Genomic DNA, 16,430 nt, shown 5'->3' on the forward strand with positions numbered 1-16,430 from the left:
TTTGCTTATTATAGAATTAATAGCACAAAGCAGAGAGAGAGAGAGAGAGAGAGAGAGAGAGAGAGAGAGAGAGAGAGAGAGAGAGAGAGAGAGAGAGAGAGAGAGAGAGAGAGAGAATAGTGCCTCATCTAATTTAGAAGCAATGGTACTTCACTCCACCAAGAAAAGCTATTTATAACTGAAGATGGCTGGCATGGCTGGACTTGTTCTTGAAGGTTATGTTACGTTACGTTACGTTACCTTACGTTACGTTTGTTACGTTACGTTTGTTACGTTACGTTTGTTACGTTACGTTACGTTACGTTACGTTACGTTACGTTACCTTACCTTACCTTACCTTACCTTACCTTACCTTACCTTATCTTATCTTATCTTATCTTATCTTATCTTATCTTATCTTAGGTTAGGTTAGGTTAGGTTAGGTTACAGGATAGGTTTGATGCATTAAGTATATAATCTGTAATGCTACAATTGAATATTTGTATGACTCGTTTTTATATCCCATCTGAATTTATATTTATTTATTTATTCATTCATTCATTCATTCATTTAAAACCACTCCAAATTATTCCAGCTCATCTCGACTGACAGTGAGTCATTTCCTGGTGAACCAAGAGAAATGATCGAGGCCTACTACCCACCAAACAATATTATTGGGTCATGTTGCTTCTCTAGCCAGTCAATAATCTGTGTCATCTTAAAAATATGTACATACAATACATTTAAGTCAACCAAAGTCGATCTGATTGATCTCTTGACAAATGATAGTTGTGAGCCTAGCTCCTGAACAACCAGCCTCTGGGAAGGTGAAGCAATTACAGGGATAATCAATGATCTTCACTAAAAGTAGTTGGTACAAAGTACTAAAGAGTGTTAATGCTGGAACAAACAAATGTTTAAACAGCCGATGTATCATCTATCATTGAAATGATGAGTTGTCCAAACAGATTATGGATCCCATATTTTCTAAATGGTTATTCTTTGGCTATAAAATTGCTGCATTATCGTACTGACGTGGTATCATTGCATATAGAATGGACTAAGACCAATCCTGGTTCTAAAAACCTATTTTAATCATCAGATTTGATGGCAAAACTAAACTGTAAATAAAACATGAGGAATGCTGACCACGATGTGTTCAGAACAGACATATGAAAAAACTAAAACAAAAACAAAAAAAAAATCCAAAATCCGTTCACTTATTTATTAAATTTATAGATGTTCATAACTAAGAACTCCATATCTTCCAAAAATCCGGACAGGAGAAGAATAAAAGTAATGAAGGATAAGTTTTTTTTGGTTGATCTTTAAGTGGTCAATAGAGTCTTTTGGAAGGTTCAGCTAAATGAAGTCATGTCAGTCACCCTTTATTAAGGATATCAGTGTCCGAAAATGGTCTGAGTTCAGGCTCCTACTGACAGGACACATGCTGCAGGAATGCACAGAAAAGATGCCACTGGCATTTGTGTTTTCCTACCGCTAAGTGCTGTTATGCATGTGTTATTTACAAGCAGTTATTGGATGGAACGAAGATTCCTCACTTCATTGAAAGATGACAACTCATCAAGAATAGCCAATACATGTGTCTGCTGTTATTTCGACTTTTGTCGAAAGCAATGAGCAATTGTTCTAGCCTTACAGGCACAGCGGTGTTTTCAGATGTCTACTATAAACTATAAATAATCTATGAATAACACAGAAGTCCAATAACACCTCACCACGAACAGAAAGGACATGTAGTTCTTCCCAGTCCCTCTTGTCTAGTTGCTCGCAGTGTTCAGTTCAATCCATTGACTTCAAGACATTCAGTCCTCTTCACTGCCATTTATTTTAACCAAAGAACATTGAAAAGTTGAGACATTTTCACTGTGCACTTGAGCTGTTACCCTTAAAAAAAAAAACTGAGACAATCTGTCTCTGAGGACTGGAGGACGATTGTATGAAGTGGAGCTTGGACGCTAGTGATTGGCTGTATACCCAAAGGGCAAGACATTCCGACAGCTGGCATGTATCGGCAAAAAAGGTTAAAGTTAAAGTTTTGAATTCATCAGCATACTTGATATCCACCCCACTCTTCTTTTTTTTTTTCTTTTTTTTTTTTTTAAGGGGGGGTTCTTTTTATCTCTCAGTATATTGAATCAAAATTCATACTCAAAGTGTCACAAGATCAATCACTGCAACTGCCACAAGAGTTTAAATTTCAGACAATGACAACCACCCGTGCTGTTCAATCTGTGCAAGTCGCTGGGGATCGTAGCGTTAGTTTAATACCCTGAATTCGAATGTAAAATGTGTTTGTTATTCAGGTGCAGTAGTGTGTCAGCACCTGCAAAATGAGAGTCATGGTATAGTAAAGAGCCACAGTAGGTCTCCTCTCCACACAGGCTTGACACATTAAATACCTTTCAAATGAACAACAGCAGAGAGCCAGCATGTCTGACAGAGTCTGATAACATTATATACATGTCCGTCACAGTCATGGGTGCTTGAAACATAAACGCATGTGTTACTTGGTTTAAAAAAAAAAAAGGGAAAAAAAAGCCCTTGCAGCAGAGGACTCGAGCTTTTCACTGGGACACAGTGACGGAAACAAGACGAGAGGGGTGGAGGTGTGGGGCTGGTGGGTGAGGGGTGATGCTGAGGGAGCAGAGTAAAAGCGCAGGCGTGAAAAATGAAAAGCCAAAACGGTGTTGACGGAATAAGCACTAAAGAGGATAGGGCGAACGTCTGCACACCTAATGAGTTACCTCTAAAGACAAAGACTGTCCTTCACAGCACATTTCTAGAGGCAGTTTTCCACAACATGTAGACATGTGCCATGGAAGTATGGACACACCAGAGAAATAAAAGCCGGACACAGCCTATGCGAAAATCAATTCTACATAAAGGAATCACATTGGAAGACTTTAATTTACATGCGTGTCCTGTGACACATTTAGAGATTCAGTGGCAAAGAGAGTTATTAGAATGAATTGATTTACAGCCATGGACCAAGCAATTACAAACACTTTGTACCCAAATTGAGAGTCAATCAAGCATTTCCTTCTTACACATAAGAGATAAAAAGGAGTGAGAGAGTGAATTGACAAAACAAGGGAAGAAAGAGAGCTGAGTGTAAATCCAGTAACAGATGGAAAACAAGTATAGGATGCTGACGATGAGGAAGAGGAGGAGGGGCGTGTGTGCGAGTGTGTGTGTGCGTGTGTGTGTGTGTGTGTGTGTGTGTGTGTGTGTGTGTGTGTGTGCGTGTGTGTGTGTGCGTGTGTGTGTGTGTGTGTGTGTGTGTGTGTGTAAATGTTTAACCTTTTTCCATGAAACACACTTTCCACACAGGTTTACCAGTGAACTTACGATATGTTGTTAAATTTAAATGGAGCATGAACCATTCTCTCAGGTGTCTTTAAATTAGTGTCAGTCCGTTAAAAACCCAAAAACAAAAAAGAAAACTTACTGCTTCAAAATAGAAGAAAAAGCCAAGCACCCCTTTCTCTGAGAGAAGATACAGCATATTATTTCATATTCAGCAATTACTTGAAGTGTCTTCGGTTTCGGAATTATTTAGGTCAAAACTTTGCAAAGGGGAAGTGTACTGTGGAATATAAAAACATGTAGCTAAAAAGAGTGAGAGAGATTATGCACTTTGCCGCTTATAAGGCAGTATGAACCCAATTGGAAATAGGCTAGTATTTAGAATGGTCCACATAGCAGATAAAACAGCCCCTCGCTGCCAGAGTAATGAGTTGAGAACCATTCGCTTCCATCAGTGGAAAACGAGACGCATGCACCCAGCTGTGGCAATTAGAGGCTGGCGATCATCAGATTATAATTTTCATACAGTAAGTTAAGACAAATCATCAATATTTGCCAGGTCAAATAGATGAATGCAAATGAGATATGGTAATAAGCATCTGTGCACATGAGCATGCAGATCAGTGCGCTGCATCTTCGAGCGAGCGGAGATTAAATGCATGCTATAACATGTGCCATTTGTGTTTTTGTGGTGCACATGCAAATAATGATGTCTACATGAATAGTGCACACATGCACACACACACACACACACACACACACACGCTCATTTTGTCACTGACATCATGCCTTTTGCTAACCCCTGACTCTTGCCCTTATCATCACAATTAAGTGACTCACCCCGGGCCAGATAACCTTGTCTCTAAACTACATTTTGATTATTTAAAACATGCACAATGAGGTCCAGCTTTGTAACCTCTGTGGGAAGGTCAGAACCCAAAATCTTAGGTTTACTCCCACCTTATAACGGAGAGAAACAGGAGGCCACTCACAATTCTTAGTTGCATGTTGTGTTTCGCCTCTATTGTGGGGAAATCCAGCTTGGTGTAGGAAACCACAGATTTGGTCTTCTTCACCTTACTGCCACAGGGGCTAAAGGTTTTTTTTTGTTCTGGGTTTTAATAATTTTCAGTCAGTATGTATGCTTATTATTGTATAGTGAGATGTTTAGGGACTGACTTGGATGCCTAATACAAAACGTAACATGTAAGAGAAATACAGCATCAGAGGCATGCATATGTATACCCTGCCTCAGGCCCAGCGGTTTCTCTTCCGTGAAGGTCTGCAAACTACAACCAACACCCTGCCAGCAGTCTTATGTCACCCATGAAGCACATCACTCTATGTTTAATCTCTGGGTTAGGCCAAACATAAAAAAAAAAAAAGAAAGAAAAGAAAATTCTCCACATTTGAAGCTTTTGCGTTCAAGCCACACTTATCTGTGGAAAACAGAGATCCACTGCATAACCCATTATTTTATGTTGCTTATTCAAAGCACAAGGTTGATGTATTTGCCCTGCAGCTAAATGAGGGTCAGAGAGATTTGTAAAAGCATTCAAACTTGTGCCCTTACATGTACACTTAGACATTATCGCTCCTCATTTTTAGGCACTGATCAACTCTACGGACTGCAATGAAAATAAAATAGTTTCAAAAAGAGGTTTTCTAGGATGAGTCTGATGCCAACCTTTTGTTTAAACTTGACTATTCCAAGGACGGCATTCAAATTCCATGATATATGTTAAAAAAAAAAAAAACACTTTAATAAATTGCTGGAGAATGATTTGATGTTTTTTGGCTGATAAACAGACTGCTCTGATATCTACTTCCTCTGTACCAACAATATGCCATGGAATGCAGTCACCTTTCAGCAGGAGTCAGTTTGAGTGAAAGTGATATCTATTATTCAGCCAATGGGGCTGCCTGTTCAGGTAAAACATATAAATCAAGCATCATTACCTTCTGTACGCTGCTAACCCTGTGTCCAGCCATGCCATTGTGGAGGGAGCATTTTACTGGCTCAAACTGCTTTCTATTTCTGAGGTATTAACAACTCTACAGCTTGCAAGAATAAGCATGGAAGCTTGGAAGCAATGAAAAAAAGTCAAAAAAAAAAAAAAAGAGGTAGAGCAGAGGAAACCCAGAACATCAGGAACGTGAGGTCATGGCTCCCCCTATAGTGCAATAGGTGTAAAGATAAATGTACAGACAGGGAAGATCATAAGCGCCTGGTGTCTTTGTTCTGGCCACTTATAGTCATCTATAGCCATTTGTGTATAATTTACAAAAGAATTAGGAAGAAATAGCCAAAGGATTGTATGGCCATTCTGAATTTACAAGCACGATGCTCACACTAACAACAGATATGTAAATAAGCATTCAGGAAATTCAAATGTTGTTTCAAAACAGTAGAAATCTTCCTACTGAGGATCTGTTTCAAAGTTCTGGGGAATGACAGCCCATTCACCACATGCTCAAACTGTCCCACAGTAATAAACCTGTACATCACACACATATACGCTGTCTGTAGTTGACAGAAAAGTTATCTAGAGGCACCATTTCTGAAACCAGTATGAACAACAAAACAGAGAATAAATTAACAGCTGATCTGAGTGTGGAATGCCACGATCACTTTCAGATGTTTAGTGTCATCACAACCCATCACAAGGAAAAGTGCAAAGTGTAACTTGCGTGTAGGAACCGTAATGACAAAAATCAATGATCAAATAAACTACAAGTGCAGCAGAATAAACACAAAAATGTTCTTTGTGTACCTGTGACATGCACCTTCACCAAGTCCTTGTAAAGATTGGAGGAATTTGAACCACATGTCGGATATCCAAGCTTTGTGCTTTTATTATTTCTGAATGGAGTCTTAGTTAGGTACCCCTGGTTCCTCCCATCCAACAAAGTAGGGTCAAGAGGTTAGGCAGGTTGCCATTAAGCCCCCCTTTATCCTTTCACCCAGTACCCCAACACCTCCCTCCACCCCTCCATTTACAATGCCGGAGAAAGGACTCATGCTTTGTACTTGCTTCATCACCTCCATACCTTTAAGACCCGAGAGACTTGATCATGTCTCAAATAACAGCTCAGGGGAGAGGCATTTTCAGCCAAGCTACTAGACTAAACCTTTGTGGTCATTACATTTTGTGAGGAAGACTAAGACGAAGGGAAACCATCCCTGTGACAATCATTCTAACAATAACATTCAATCAGAGTCATCATATCGAGGTGCATCAATGTTCTCCTGCACCTAAACAGACCATCAATCTCTCACTTACTTCCACTTATTCATACAAGACAATGGTGCCTGTGGCTAAGCAAGTTAGTCTAGACGTCCCTCTCCTCAGCAAAGCTTTTCAGCTCCTCCTGGGAGATCCCAAGGCTTTCCCAGGCCAGATGAGATATGTATTCACTCCAAATCGTACCCGCTTGGCCCTGAGGTATCCTGCTAGTTTAATGTGTGCAAAAACATCCAGTGGAAAATGTTTACTAAGCTTCACATGAAATTATACACGAAACATCCAAAACATACGTCTAATAAAGACCAAGTCTTAAATGAATACAGCAGAATTAAAAGTGCAAATCCAAGTTGAGATACACAGAAATAAGGACAAGAGGAATGAGTTGTGTCCTTTAAGCTACGATGACCATGAAATATAAATAATGCTGCGGAATGATTCCTTTCATAGGGCTAAATGGAGTTTTGTTGAGTGTCTGACAGATTGACACTGGTAATAGGGATATAAATGTGAAGTGCAATTTCAAGAAATTGTTAGAAGTACAGCAAATGTGTTGAAAAACACTAATGCGAAGAGAGAGACAGAGGAAAAAGCCATAGTTGATTAAGATCAGCCGCTCACTAGTTATTTCACAAAAACGAGAAAGGAAAGATTTCATGGGTATTACATCAATACATGGGAGAGATAGTGAAGCGTTTTCTATGAGGGGAGTAGAATTTACTGCTCTTATGCTTCATCAGTGTGCTGCAGAGGTGGCTGTAAATCTACAGATTGATCAAACTGCAGAGCCAAAGGGATCCAATGCCTTATCTCAGAGTAAGGGCTCAGGAAAGTCGAAGACTCACTGTTGGGATGAGTGACGGTGAAGGCTATCGGACTTCTATCTGGATCATACAGCTTACAAACACACATACACACACCACACTTACACACACATATGTAGATGCAAATCTTTGAATATACATTAAGAAAAAGCCGAAATTAAAACTGATAAAAACCCAGACATGTATTTTATTCCTCTGCAGAGAAAAGAGATGATTTCTTCATATTCTTGAGAAGAGTTTCCAGCAGTGCAAGACTACAACCTCAGGTAAACAATAACCTCATGTTGGTCAAATCCATACCATCCTGTCAGCCCACCGTCAATGTCTGCCAAAAGACAAAACCATCCACTCAACTGTGTATGTTGTTGACTGAGGATTACCTTTATTGGATGTCTACAGCCTAAGGGCTCAGAGACAAGTAGACTAGGTATGTCTGCTAGGCTCACAGAGGGCATCTCTCCTGTTAATATTGTAACAGCCTTTGCCTTCAGTAACACACACGATAGCGATCCTACATGTCAGATGCTGGGGGAGGGACGGAGGGCACATGCCCAGAGAAAAGGAAAACCGCAGTCTGCCAACCCAGCGGCTATGCTATCACAACTCCTGTCTCCTCATCCTAAGTCTGAAGGTGTTGCATTTGAAGTGTTAGTCTGCTTAGCTGGAAAAGACCCCAAAATAGCTCAAAATGATAGCTGTGGAAGTAACAGCAGGTTCAATTCTATTTTTGGAGCGTGGGGTACAAAACAAGAAAGCGCATTTTTATATGTGTGAAAGATAGACATGAAGATGCAAAGAAAAGTACTTGGACCTGAGAGTAATTTACATACTTCCCCTTGAAGTTGTTCTTGTATTTTTGTAGTCTGTCAACTGTGTCAGAAAAAATATAAATAAATAAAAATAAAAAGCTCTGGTAATTGAGTCAATGCTTCCATCCAGAGCCAACAGTTGATGTTTCCTGAAATTAAAAAAAAAGCCCCTTTTTTGTTGTTCTCTCAAACAGAAGAGGCTCAGATGTTTCTAATCTTTGTGATATACCCTCTTCATCAGCTATTTCAATTAATACCACTCTAATCCAGCAATCAATGTGCTGAATCTTAATTAATATTCTGGTGTAATTTTGTTTCTCTTATCATCCAGTGGGAATCTCGCTAAAGGAAAAGGGAGTCCTGTTGTCTACCTTTTGGTTATGCTATTATGCCTCCCTACAAGTGATGATGTGCTAGTGGCTAATAATATGTGCGTGTGTGTGTGTGTGTGTGTGTGTGTGTGTGTGTGTGTGTGTGTGTGTGTGTGTGTGTGTGTGTGTGTGTGTGTGTGTGTGTGTGTGCATTCATCACCTTATTTCCTGAATTATCTGTCAAGATTAAAAAAAACCCCTATCTTTTGAGCACTTACATATAGGTCCACTTTCACAACATCGTCTACAGATCCTCATGGTCCTAAGAAGCAGACACTTGTCTTTCTTGTGGCTGAACGGCGCTCTTAACTCTTTCCAGATGTTTCACTGTACAAAATGGAGAGGTGGCTGTACAGGGTGAGAGAAAGTGAGCACAGAGGGAGAAACCAAGAGGGAGAGAGGATGAGCTCACTTTTCATTTGTGTTGGCCATAAATAAAGAACACATGCAGCCTATCCATTTGATTCTCCTTCTATACAGGGTTAGCCATAAATCAAGGCTAAGCCAAGGTCTGCACAGATACATGTACATCCTTAGCAGATGAGAGAAATTGAGGGAGAGACGGCAACAGGGAGGCGAGAAGGGAAGGCGCAGACATAGCTTCTCTGACCTGAAAGATATTGCACCACCCATGCTGTGACTTCTATTTCACAACTTTAAAAGTTGGCCTACGGGGAAGAACTAGAGTCTTTACACTTTACATGTATTTTTGGGTAATTCTAGTTCACTTTTAAGTAGATTTCTTAAGAGAGGGGGAATATATTTGCCCCAGTCAGGTGGTTGGCTTAAATGATGAACTTGTGAGAGCATTTATAAAAATAGCCAGTCTGCAAATGAGGCAACTTTTTCATGAACTGGAACTTCCTTAAATCCGTCCAGTCTATTGCTATGGTGCACAGAGGTCTACTTGTCTGAGTTCAAAGTCTGGTGATGGTACTGTGGTCATGTTTTGGAAAAAACAGATCCAGTCATGTCAGACTAAAACAATGACAAAGTCCAGGAAATGTTAGAAAACAGGAAACTGACTTAAGACTAGATCGGGTGAAGATTCATGGGCAAATATTCATTTGTGTCTGCTGGGACGGACATATTCTCTAGACAATCTTCGGCGTATGAAAAAGCAACCTCTAATAAAGTGAACATATATCATGGTAACTTACTTTCATTTCATTCCGTGTCGTCCTCTCTGTCTGTGCCTTGTGATGCTCCCCTTTTCAAAAGAACACTTCAGCAAACCATTTGTCAAATTAGACACTGAGTTTCCAATGAGTGTTTGCTGGCAAGACATGTGAGGATCAAAAGAAGGGAGAAAACTCAGGAAAAATAAACAGGAGGACAAGTAAAGGATAAATGTTATGACTAATGGTTTTCAGGGGTGTGCCTGCGTCATTTGGCACGACGTGTTACCGTTTGGGTTTGAAGCATTCGAGGACCTGTTATTTTGTCACACCACATTTCTTAGCTCCTTTTTTTGGTTTGTGACAGAACGTATGCCTGCTGAAGGGGTACGTCTTATGCAGAAAAGCTGTTTTGTTAAAGAGTTATTGCATTTTGAGTGTATGATGCATGTCTGCAAGCAGGACAGGCTTGCTTGAAGATTGGAATAAGTAAACAACTGATAGGATTTCCAAACAGTTTCCTGTTTCCCCTGCCCCGTATGCCATCCTTCCATCCAACCATCCATCCATCCATCTTCTATACTTCTTTATCCAGTGATGGCCATGGTGGACTGAGCAAATCCCGCCTCAGATGGACAAACACACTCACATTCACACCTCACGAAAGTTACCCTCAATTTCATTGTTTTCTGACTGTGGGCAAAAAACTCAGGACCTGCAGGGAACTGGGGAGAACATTGCAAACTCTACACAGAAAAGCAACAAGCCACACTCAGACATGCGGTTTCTTATTCTGAGGTGAGATTGTTAACCACTCAACCAGCATATGAGCCATCAGAACAAGTTGTGAATGATGAAACGAAAAAATTACAAAATGTTTAATTTTGTGTGAATTGCCCAACATGTGTTGTTTGCTTGTTATAAGAGAAACATTCTCAAAAAGAGGTATTTAGAATATCTTCATATATATATATATATATATATATATATATATATATATATATATATATATATATATATATATATATATATATATGGGTGTATGTGTGTGTGGCTGGTACACTGATACACAGTCTATATGGGAGGGTTGTAAAATAAGTAAAATTCCAACCATATTTGTAAGACATACAACAAAAACCACCTGAGTTCACAAGTCAAAATTCACAATGAGCTTTTCTATGCTTCAGTTATTGAAGTATTTTGTAATAAATGTGGGATTAGTGAGGAGCTCAAGTGTGAAAAAGAGGAAAAGAACTGTCATTCAAAACATCCTGAGAAACAAAAGCCATAAAGAAAGGATTCCACAGGGCACAGGAAATTCAAATGAGCTCTGTCATGTTAATCCTGCCGTTGTTAAAAATCTAAGTGTGAAATTATTGGAAGATGTCAAAATGTATGTGTTACTGTCACTCACCTTCTACATGCTGGCCTGAGGTAATCTTACTGTTACTACAAAGACCAAATTGTTAAACTGTATCCTGCTGATACTTATTCATGTATCCAAAGCAAATCTCACTATTTACTTCCTTTTTTAGACTCGCTGCAGACCTCTTGGAGGCAAAGACAAAGGAAAGAATCAGCAGGCAGAAGCATAAAACGTGTCGTCGGGCCTGTTCAAACTATACATGCGGAATCTTTGATGAGTTTCAGTAGCAGTTCAGAGCAGCACTGAACTGCACCAGCAGTGAGAGAAGATAAAAATAGACGACATTTGTTTAATATCAGATTAATACATAACAGCTTTCACATTTTTCATCTGTCTGCATTGAAGGTATTTGCGTGATTTCCTGCAAGAAAAATTCAACAAAATTCATCTCCTCCAGCCAGATGACTCTGTGGCTACCTCCCTGCTCTCTCACTCCCAGCACCTCTCTTCATCTGCCCACTCTGCCTCTCTGCTCTCTTTCAAATGTCACTTTGTTTGATACACAGGGGTGAGGGCTGGAGAGGAGAGCAGACAGAGATTTGGCGTAGTGAGACGTTTGCTTTATCACAGACTGTTTAATGTAAAACCTCTGCTCAGATGAAAATACTCCGGGCTTCACTGGATTGGCTTTCTGTGGTGGCATTTTGCCAGTTCATTCTGAAATGTAGTTTATCGAGGCCTACAAATCAGCAGCAGATACCGCGGGAGACTACAAACACTTCACAAAGAGAGGTTTACATCATTAACTAACAGCGGAGGATCGTAAGTTTTCTGTGATGCCACAAAAGCCAAAACCATAGGAAGAGTATATGACCAAGATCTGCTTCATTTCAACCCCGCCCGCAAACAAAGGTGAACAGTGGTTTGTTGATGTGTGCTGTTTGTAATTGAATCCTTCCACAGCTCTCTGGAAAGCCATTAATCATTCACCTAATTGAGTCACGGACCAGTAATTAGCGGTGATTGGTAGCACGATGGTTGGAGTGATTCCCTTTGATTCGATACCCTTTAACTGTGGCATAACAGCCCTTGGGAGCATATCCACAGCGCCCCCTATTGAGGCCGACTTCTCCCGTGGCATATTAATGCCCTTGTGATCAAAGCCAAGAATCTATGTCTTTGACAGAGTTCATTTGTTCTTCAGACGATAACACCAACACTGTGTGTGTGTGTGTGTGTGTGTGTGTGTGTGTGTGTGTGTGTGTGTGTGTGTGTGTGTGTGTAAATGTATGCATGCATGTGTAAAGGTATGTATAGAAAAACAATATCGGAAATCACACAATGCCCTTTGACTAAAACTCAATTATAAGATATTAGTGCCAAAAAAGCAAAAGGGAATACCAGTCTATATTTTAATTAAAATGATAACATTTAATAAGATTAAGTTCCTTCCTCAGTGAAAGCTCAGCAGACACACTGTTGAAGTCAACTTAATACAGAGAAATAGTCTAATCAGTGGGCACAGAAATAAAATGTAAGATGTTCAAGTCATGTCAAAAGATGGAATTAAATTCATTTGATACTCAACAATCCGCTGAGACTCGGCAGATCACACTAAGCTATTACGGTAACGTCATAATGTCGTTTTAGTGGTAACTTCAAGTTTTTGTTTGTTTTTTGATTGACCTAGCAACCTCTACCAAATTAAATTTAGCCCAGAGATATGAAAAGTTTCTCTTTAGACTTAAAGAAAAAAATATTATGATAATTAACTCCATTTAACTTTGCTCTTTCTTTTGAAATTGGCAGGAATGTGCTCACTATCGTTCAAAATAGAAGAGGAAAACCCTAATTGCTGTATATACCAGCAAAGGTAGCATTATTGGAAAAAAAAAAAAAAAAACTACACATCGTAAAAATGTGCCAGGTTTGACACAAGAGCACAACACAGAAAACATTTCATAGTTCAAACTCCTTAATTTCACACACAGACTGGCAAGCTTTGGCAACTGGTGATCAGTATCAAGGAAACAATAAAAAGGAGCAACGAGGGAATTGTAAATTAGTTAGTAGTAAATCAAGTTTAAACCTAGCGTGGTACCTTGATATAATAAAATTAGCTTAAATGGAGCTTCTGCTAATAAGCAAACAGTGACACGCAGACAAAGTAATGGAACAGAACAGACTGAGCAGATTCATTTAAATATTCACAGAAGGATTTAGGGAATGCAAGATGCAGGTGAAATCAATCAACTGAAACTTGAAGCAGAATGCAGCCAGATGTAAGAGGGAAGAGAGGTGAGTCAACAGATGGAATGAAAGGATGAAAATAAACGCAAACCAACATTAGCCACAACACCAAACAAGGAAATGTTGTGATACACAACATGAGAACTAAAAGTCCAGATATCATCTGATTATATGGCATGTCAAGATACATGGCAGCATCACCCAGAAATACACAGGAATCCAAGAGAAAAAACCTGTTAACCACATAAAAGAAATAAGATGACACAAGGGGAAGGAGACCAGAAAAGACACAATAGGACAGAACAGGAACCAATGCATGGAGGACAGGATGGGAGTAGACTAAAACTATGGCTAAATCCTAAAACATAAAATGCAACTTTACATTATCTGAGAAATGAACTCAGAACTGAGCAACTGGAGTCACAAATGAAAAAGTAACTAGATAATAGATTTAACTGTTTGAAACAAACAAATCGATATACGTGACATGAAATTTATCGCACACCCTGCTGCACAGAGCGTGAACTAAAAACTTCTTCCGAACAACTTCCATTTGTTCATAAATGGAACTGCCTTGAAGTGAGTGGGTACAAAACAATAAACCAAACAAGAGTATCGGGCCAGTGGGTATAACAATTACCATAACTATAAATCCCCAAAAACTTCAATTCCATTAAACACCAGAGGTCTTTGTTTCAGGAGCAGACTGGCCCACATTATTGAATAGTGCCACTTCTATATGTACTTATGTACAATTAGTCAAATATATTTATTGTTACATCAGTTTTTTTTTTCCACCAGCCCACCACACCAGTTTGCATAATTAAGTTAGCAATTGTTGCAAGACTGAGATTGAGTCTCTTGTACATTACTTAGTCGACAGATGTTATTGCGCTAATTGCAGGACTTTCTCAGATTTTTCTCAGCCATAGAATAGATCCCTCTTTGGTGTCTGCACCCACACACTTAATGCAATTCAAAACTGAGCAAATTCACATCAAGGTCATATTTTAACGATTGGTATTAACAACTTTTTGGTGTGTGTTAGGCATCACATCCATCTATCTCATCCTGTGCAGGTTCTCATGGGTGTCTTGTCTCTTTACATGAAAACTGTGATGGTGCAGCTTTAAACCAGTGGCCCCTGCCTAGTAGAGGATGAAGCTGTACACGGCATCAGAAAATCCAGTTAGTGATTTGCACTGATGCATGAAACTTGCCTTTTTTTCCAGAAACCTGCAGAAATTCACTTGGGCGGAAGGCGTCTTTCACTTTAAACCATTCATAAAGAATTCCATGAACTGCCATCGCAGTAAGAAGAAAATGTCTAGCTGGACATTTATCGCTGCAAAGTGAGAAACAAACACGCTCACAAACACATATACAGGTGCTGACACATGCACAGATGCAACACACCTTGGTCCCAGTTCACCAAAGAGCAGATAATCTCCTTTATCTAGCCAAGCAGTGTTCACCAGGTCAACTCCCAGATTACCCCTTATGCATGAGTGTGTGTGGGTCTGTGAAAGTGCTTTGTGTGAACATTTTGTGTGTGTATGTATTTGTGTGTGTGAGTGTGTGTGTGTGTGTGTGTGTGTGTGTGTGTGTGCGTATATATTCTCTTCCTGTGATTTTCTGCTGATGTGTCTGTATACTATATCTGTTTGTGTACATGAGTTTTGTAACAACATTCCAGGCAACAGGGATAAGGGATTATCTGGATTTTCCAAGTGGGATTTTCTGCAGGGAACCCGAGAAATACGACTAAGTCGCATTCACGCCCTGACCTTCAGGGCCAAATGCAGCCTCCATGGCTCACGACACCTGGCTTAGTGGTCCCCCATGAAGTTTTCATACGCTGGCTGCCCCTGGTTGGGCAATCATGTCATTTAGGTTGAAGTTCAAAGGTAGAAATACATATTAATCATTGATATTTCAGGGACTTCAGGGCTATAATGCATTGACAGTGCATATCTGCATAGAAAATAAATAAATGCTGGCGTTTTATGTAACTGTAATGTACATGAACAAAGACGATACCACAAAAAAAAAAAAAAAAAAAAAAAAAAAAGAAATCATCAATAAAGTCCATCAATTAAAACTTCCAAACTGCAGAGCAGCTCCTTGGAAACTAGGAGTTGGCATGGCAACCAATTAACGCAGAGCTACCAATTCATTATGTAAACAGTGTGGCTCCAACACATCTGCAACTAATAGGATTACATGGCACTACCACCCTTCAGCATAACAGCAGTCCTGTTTGAGGAATATCAAGACCAATATAATGTTTCCAAAGACTGAGGCACAGTTAATTCAGGGAGTAACCTGTGTAAAATTTCACACAACTTTGCTTTCTGATGTCCTGACTGAAGATGAATTTATTCTACTTGACAGTTTTGTCCTTATAGTAAAATAAAATAAAAACACGTTCACAAAAACACACACACACACACACACACACACACACACTGACCCACGTCAGTAGCGTATAAACAATGCTCTTGCTTAGCAAGTGTTTCTATTGGGGATGGTGTTAGCCATCTGCCAAACTTTGCACATTTCATTTAAATTCCTGGTAATTCAAACAAAGAGGCTTCTGAAAATAAGCAGCAGCTGTGTCAGGAGGCCCTCTTGAGACCTCACAGATAAAACCTCACCAACATACAGAAGGTCAAGACCACAAGAGTCTGAAGTGTAATACGTGGAGCATAGAAAAGCAACTGAAATGAGTCTGGGGCTTTATTAAGAAGACTCTCCAATTGATTTCCTGTCAGGAAGCATCCATGTTGATGAGATCGATGCAGACAGGATAGGAGGTAGAGATGGAGGAAGCAGGAGAACAGAGTGAGAGATATCTTCCATCTTTGGAGGTGCCTCTCTTTGCCTATGGGCTCAGACAGGCTGATCAGCAAACGGAGCGAAGCTGTCTTCTTAAGTAATTAAGACATTACTGGGAGGTCTTTCTATCCATATTTGATGAAGACCCAAACCACAATTAAGATGAGCCCTTCTGTAGAGGTCTGATTGATAGTTCCCACAAAGTGAGGCCGGATGGGTGGTGGGTCAGTGAGCTGGCAGCTTCCTCTGCACAGTACCCTTTAACCCCTGCTTTCGTTGGTAACTCCCCATCGGGAGCTG

The sequence above is a fragment of the Salarias fasciatus genome, chromosome 23 (assembly GCF_902148845.1).
Source record: "Salarias fasciatus chromosome 23, fSalaFa1.1, whole genome shotgun sequence".
Taxonomy (NCBI): domain Eukaryota; kingdom Metazoa; phylum Chordata; class Actinopteri; order Blenniiformes; family Blenniidae; genus Salarias; species Salarias fasciatus.